General features: G+C 43.3%; 1 pseudogene; it reads left to right on the top strand.

The window, feature by feature from the left end:
• Window positions 1–2,493: 2,493 nt before the first annotated feature.
• LOC109504828 (pentatricopeptide repeat-containing protein At3g63370, chloroplastic-like) lies at window positions 2,494–6,443 on the top strand (annotated as a pseudogene).
• The last annotated feature ends 844 nt before the right edge of the window (window positions 6,444–7,287 follow it).

Genomic DNA, 7,287 nt, shown 5'->3' with positions numbered 1-7,287 from the left:
GTGCAGTTGCCACAGGAGAAGAGGCCCATTGGCTACAAATGGGTCTACAGTCACAAGGAAGGACCTTCAGAGTAGGAAGGTATCAGATTCAAGGTGAGGTTAGTGGCCAAGGGATACTCCCAGAAGGAAGGCATCGACTTCAGCAAGGTCTTCTCTCCCGTCATCAGACACACTTCTATCAGAGTGTTGCTGAGCATCGTAGCAGCTTAGGATTTAGAGCTGGAGCAGATGGATGTCAAGACGGCGTTCCTCCATGGGCATTTGGAGGAGAGGATTTACATGGAGCAGCCACCCGATTTCAGGGATCCAGGATCAGAAGGAAAGGTATGTCTGTTGCAGAAGTCGCTGTATGGACTGAAGCAGTCGCCGAGGCAATGGTACAAGCGGTTTGACTCCTATGTACGCAGCATTAGACTTTTCAGGTGCGAGTTTGATCCATGTGTTTATGTTTAGTCTCTTGAGGATGGTTCTAGGTTGTTCCTACTCTTGTTTGTGGATGACATGCTTATAGCATGCAAGAGTAGGAAGGTTGTGCAGGATCTGAAGGCATCCTTATCTCGAGAGTTTGAGATGAAGGATTTGAGCCCTGCAAGGAAGATCCTAGGCATGGAGATTTTCAGAGATCGAGTTCGGAGGGTGCTGCATCTATCTCAGGGGGGCTACATACAGAAGGTCTTAGAGAGGTTCGGGATGAAGGGAGCAAAGCCGACGGAGCTGCCATTTGCCGGTCACTTCAGACTCTCGAAGACCATGGCACCACAGACTGAGGTGGAGGCTCAGGAGATGGAGAAGGTTCCTTATGCTTCAGGAGTTGGGAGCTTGATGTATGCAATGGTCTGTTGTAGGCCAGACATTGCTCATGCAGTGAGTCAGGTTAGCAGGTTCATGGCGCAGCCTGGCAGGGAGCATTGAAGAGCTCTGAAGTGGATATTCAGATACCTGGGGGATCAGTTGGAGTTGGCATCTGCTACGGACAGCGAGGAGGTGCAGTGGGATACTCTGACATGTCCAAGGAGGCTCAGGGGCTGATTGATGGTTATGTAGATGCAGACTTCGGTGGAGATGTGGATACTCGGAGGTCTATGACAGGCTTCATCTTTAGCCTGTATGGAGGTCCTATTTCTTGAAGATCGAGTCTGCAGCCTATCACGGCCCTATCCACTATAGAGGCGGAATACATCGGGCTGACAGAAGCAGCTAAGGAGGCAATTTGGCTGAAGGGTTTGTTGATGGAGATGGGTCTTACTCAGGAGGCCGTTAGAGTGCACTGTGACAGCCAGAGTGCACTTCTATTAGCACAGAACTCAGTCTATCATGCAAGGACAAAGCACATCGACATTCGGTATCATCGGATCAGGGAGCTTGTGGAGGATGGCGAGGTGGAGCTGGTAAAGGTACATACCAAGGAGAACCCAGCTGATGCACTTACGAAGGTACTTCCACGGGATAGCTTTCAGAGATGTGTTGAGCTGATGCGGCTGATGGACAGAGTGGAGCTGGTTGAGGCCTTGGGACACCAAGGTGGAGATTGTTGTGATCCAGGTGGTGTGCCCAAGGCCCAGGAGACCAAGGCTAAGGCTAAGGTCCATCATTCATGAGGGCTTCATGGAGGCTCTAGGGCTAGTTGGGCCCTAGGTTGAAAGGCTGTGGGCCTTTCGGGTTCTTGAGGTCTAGGTTATGTGGGCCTTAAGGGACCAATTCTTTATGGGCCAGGTCTGGGCCCAGGATAGGTGAGATTAGGTCGAGTCATGGATGTACATGGGCTTGGGTTAACCTAATCTCCTATAGAGTTGGTCAAGGGAGTTTTGGGTTTGGGTCACTTGACCCTGTGTTTATATATACATGTACTTGTATAGGTTGATTAAGCCAAGGAAATACAAGAAATCATTTTTCTCAAGTCTCTCTCTCTCTCTCTTCTCCCTCTCTCTTCAGCAATCTTCCACGCACCAGGAGCAAGAAACCCTAGGGTTTCTTACCGCCAGTCCATAAAAGGAAAGAAAGGAAGGGAGGTGCTAGCCCCTTCCCCTCTTGCAGCCGCCAGCCATTTCTTTTCTCCCCTCTCTTGCAGGTGCCCAAACACCAGGTCCAGGACCTGAAATCTCTTGAGAAGAGGTTGGTACAAGTCCCTCTCAGATCTGGAGTTGATCTGAGGTCGTTTGAGGCACGGGTGAGATCTCCATCAACAGATCTACAAAAAGACTGCAGCAGGACAGATCTGCGAGGTCTGTCTCCATCTATTCTTCCCCATCTAGAATGCCCTAATTCAAGATCTACAAATTGGAGGACCTCGGTCCAGGTCTAATCTAGTTGAGTACCAGATCTTGAATTTTTTTGAGATGGTTTCAAAAGCGTTCTTCATCTGGAACGAAAGGCTGATGAAGAAGAGAGCAATCAGGTTGAATTCGTCAAGGACCTTGGATCGTGTCCAGAAGTCTCCAGATCTATTCGTTGCTGGTTTCGCTGCACCAAAGGTCCGTGGGAGGAGCCGGGATCATGCTCCAACACTGCCAACAACCCTCTTCCACCTTTGCCACCTCCACCTGTCCCAAAACTCCACCCTCCCATTTCTCAATACTCTCCCGGCATCCCACCAACAAAATCCCTTCCCTCAAAGAGGCCTGCAAGCATGGGAGCCTCAGAGAGGCCTTCCTCTCACTCACTAACCTAACCCTCCAAAGCCCACCACGCTCCCCCTCTCAAGAAGCCTATTCATCCATTCTAGAGCTCTGTGCTACCCAAAAGGCCATATTCGAAGGCCAGCAGATCCATTATCACATTGTAACAACAAATTCTCTATCCGAAGATGGGTTTCTTAGCACCAAGCTCAAGTTCATGTATGGGAAATGTAGGTATCTGTCATCTGCTCAACGCTTGTTCGAAGAAATGCCCCAAAGGACAATCTTTGCATGGAATGCCCTCATTGGAGTGTATGCCTCCCATGGGCTACCTTTTAAGGCCATTGAACTTTATCATGGAATTTGGATATCGGGGTTAATGCCCGATGTTTGCGCTTTTGCTTCTGTCCTTCAATCCTGCCATGGGCTTGAAGATATTCATTGGAGGATTGAGATTCATGGTGTGGTGATTAAGTGTGGTTTTGGCTCCACCACTTTTGTGGCCAATGCACTAGTTTCCATGTATGCAAAGTGCAGGCAGTTTGATCCTGCAATGTTGTTGTTTGAAACGTTGCATGGTAGAAAAGATGTTGTTTCATCGAATTCAATCATTTCAGCATGTCTGCAAAACTGGAAGTTCTTTGAGGCTTTGACTTTATTTAGAGAAATGCACAAAGCCAGAACGTTAATGAACTCATATTGTGCCATGTTCTCCAAGCTTGTGTAGAATTGTCGCTTCTGAAATTGGGCATGGAGATCCATGCTTCACTTTTAAAATATAACAGAGAATTTGAAATTTATGAAGGTAATGTATTGGCTGTTATGTATGCAAAATGTGCATGGATGGGTGAAGCGGTCCGGATTTTCGGTCAGATGGATGAGAAAGACATTGTATCATGGAACTCAGTGCTCTCTGGTTATGTTCAGAATCATTCATTTGAAGAAGCTATTGGGTTTTTCTATGAAATGGTTGAGTGTGGCTTCAAGCCTGACCGGTTTTCTGTTATAGGTATAGCTTCAGCTTTGGGTCGATTGAGAAACTTGTTAACTGGCAAGGAGTTTCATGCTTATGTGATAAAACAAGGATTTGATTCTGATTGCAGGTAGGGAGCACAGCAATGGACATGTACACAAAGTATTCCCATGTTCTTTATCCTGAATGTATCTTCTATAAAATGGCTGCTAAAGATTGTATATCTTGGACAACAGTAGCATGTTATGCTCAAAATTGTTGTTGTATGAAGGCATTGGAAATGTTTAGGAAGGGGGAGAAAGGGGGAATAGAAGTGGACTTAATGATGATTGGAACTGTATTACAAGCTTGTAGTGGTCTGGAATGTCTTTCCCTATTGAAACAAATTCATGTTATACTATCAGACATGGGTTGCTAGATCTGGTACTCTAGAACACAATCATCGATGTTTATGGAAAATGTGGGAAGGTTAATCATGCTGTTCATGTTTTTGAAAGGATTGAAAACGAAGATGTCATGTCTTGGACCAGTATCATCACTTATGTTCACAATGGACTCTTAAATAAAGCTCTTAATTTATTCATGGACATGAAAGAGGCCAATGTTGAACCTGACTCTGTGGCATTACTAAGCATCCTGTCTGCTACTGCTGGTTTATCCTCCTTGGTGAAAGGAAAAGAAATTCATGCTTATCTGATAAGAAGAAGTCTCATTCCAGATGGATCAGTCAGCAGCTCGCTGGTGGACATGTATGCTCAGCATGGGAACACAGAGAACTCATTCAAAATATTTGATGGGGCCAGATACAAAGATTTGGTTCCAGGACAACTATGATTAGGGCTTGTGGGATGCATGGTCGAGGCAAGGATTCATAAAGCTGTTTAGGGAAATGCAAGAGATGGGTTTAGTACCTGATCATATCACCTTCTTAGCTCTTCTTTATGCATGTAGTCATTCTGGACTGGTCAACGAGGGGAAATGTTATTGGGAAACTATGACAAGTGAGTATGGATTAGAGCTGCGGCCAAAACACTATGCCTGTGTTGTTGATCTTCTTAGTCATTCTGATAGGATGGAAGAAGTATACAAATTCATAAAGTCCATGCCTGTTGAACCAACAGCAGCTGTGTGGTGTGCACTGCTTGGGGCCTGTGGGGTCAACTTGAATGAATCATAAGCTCAGCGAAGTTGCAGCAAAGAAGCTTCTTGAGTTGGAGCCTAAAAACCCTGGAAATTATGTGCTTGTATCAAATATTTTTGCTTCAATGGGGAAACAGAAAGATGGGGAAATGGTGAGAACAAGGATGCATGAGAGGGGATTGAGGTAGGACCCTGCATGTAGCTGGATCAAGGTGGGAAATAAGGTGCATGCATTTGTTGCAAGAGACACTTCTCATGCAGATTCAGTTGTGATCTAGACAATGTTGGCTCAGATAATGCAGCGATTGGAAATAGAAGGTGTTTATGTTGAGGTTATTGGGTTTGTTTTGCATGATGTAAGAGAAAAGAAGAAAATATTGTTGCATGGACATAGTGAGAGGCTTTCCATTACATTTGGTTTGATTCAAAATCCTGAGGGAACATCCATCTGCATTACCAAGAACCTTCGAGTTCGTGGTGATTGTCATGAATTTACTAAGCTTGTGTCAAAGTTGTTTGAATGAGAAATTGTCGTAAGGGATGCAAATCGATTTCATCATTTCAGAGATGGATCATATTCATGTGATGATTTCTGGTGGAATGGAAGAATGCATATTGATTGAAGCTGTAGAAAGATTAAAGAATTCCGTTATGATAGGGGGAGAACACTAGGTGGAACGATTAACTGGTTTAGTAGTCATTCAGACATATATGGCCATAAGCGCAATAGTATTAATGAACATGCCATTTCTATCTGACCCTTAGGTCTATCAGATCACATTTCTGATGTCTAATGGAGCTGGTAGATGCGATCATGCTTCTAGTAAAAAGCGCATACTGGGACCAATTGGGAGCTGTGACAACGTTATTAGGTTGTTGAGCTGGTGTACTCATCAAGGGATTCATTTGATGTCAAAAGAACTGCAAAAAGTAACTGATGGAAATATCCGCAGTATGATGTCAAAAGAACCTAATGATGTCGAGGAATTCATGTGATGTCAACAGAACTATGAAAAGTAACTGATGGAGACAACAGAACTGTGAAAAGTAACGGATGGAGATATCCACAGTTTAACTGGTTGACAGGACTCTATGGTTGTCATGGTGCTTACGTGAGTGCGGTAATTTCAATTCAAGTTTGACTGATCAGATTGGACACTAAGTTTGTCTAATTTTTCTGCCATATGCCTGAGGTTAAGTCCATCTGGTATAATGTGCAGTTGCTTTGATGTTTTCAAGTACTCATGGCCATGGTTTGAAGAGGACATCCATGATGTCATGAGTTTCTGCATGTTAAAGCAGCATAAAAGCTTTCATGGTTTTGGTTCATATATTGAGGAAAACATGACATATCATTCATTTCAAAATTGTCCAGAAACATGCTTTTTACAGTTTTACAAGCCTAGAAGACTTGCTTGTCTCCCTATTTTGCAATCACATTTTTTTGGAGCATGTAACATCTGACAGTCTGATATTTCTACTGGTTATCGGGGAAAAGAAAGGAGAAAGCTCTTTAGCTGGCTTGCATATAGATTCCTAAAGTTATTTGTATCATTTATCAATTGTTTCTGGATACCTCCACTTAGAAAGAAAATGATATAGATGCTGCTAAGCATGAATTATTATTTATTTCATCTGCAGCTCAAAGCATTCATCAAGGCTGTTGACAAAATGGTATACCATCTTTTCTTCTGATAAAGTTGATGATGTCACCATTTGGCGCACACAATTAGTTTCACTAATTAATAATATCCTTTCTGAGGGAAAAAAAATTCAGTAGTTGGATGTCATCGAATTTCTCTCATTGTTCTTCATTTGTACAAAAACCATCCTGAGTGGTAAGTGACATGCAGTAGAATAGAATGAGAAAGGGGTTGACACTGCTTGGTTATCTGCAATGAATATCTGATCAAGTTGATCTGAACTTTCACAAAATATGGAAGGTGTTCGTTATGATGACTATATGAATGCGGAGATGGCTGAAGAATATGAATAAGTGCACCTATCTGTATGCTCTGTTGAGTTCTGTAGATGAACCATGCTATTGTGGTACGATGTTTATGTTCAAATTAAATTCTATATGCTCTGTTTGTTGGAAATTACTTCAAACTTGGGCTATAGTTGTTGACCTGATCCTTGTCTCGTTTGTTTTTAGTTACTGTCATTTAGTTGGTTTTTGTATTAGGCTGTTGATTAAGTCAAAATATTTATCTAGCTGTTGAGAGTCTTTAGGAGACTTGTTATATGAGGATATTGAACTGATTTTGTGCATCGTGCATATCAAGGGAGTCTATTTAAAAACGCCTGATGCAGAGATTGTAGTGGGGTTCAATTTTAAAAATTCAACGCACTAAAAGGTTTACTTCTTTTCTGCCATTTTCTTTCTAACAATGTTCGCTGTAGTTTTCTTAGGGTCTCCTTGGTTGCTTTTGCAGGGATGGAGAGTGATCTGATTCTAGTCAGGAGCTCTCTCTCTCTCTCTACCCCCCCCCCCCCCCCCCACCCCACTTCTTAGCTCCCTGTTTATCCTCATATTTTATTGTTTAGATGAAATTTGTG

This window comes from Elaeis guineensis, chromosome 1 (assembly GCF_000442705.2).
Source record: "Elaeis guineensis isolate ETL-2024a chromosome 1, EG11, whole genome shotgun sequence".
Lineage (NCBI taxonomy): Eukaryota > Viridiplantae > Streptophyta > Magnoliopsida > Arecales > Arecaceae > Elaeis > Elaeis guineensis.
This window is presented reverse-complemented; position numbering and strand designations above follow the sequence as displayed.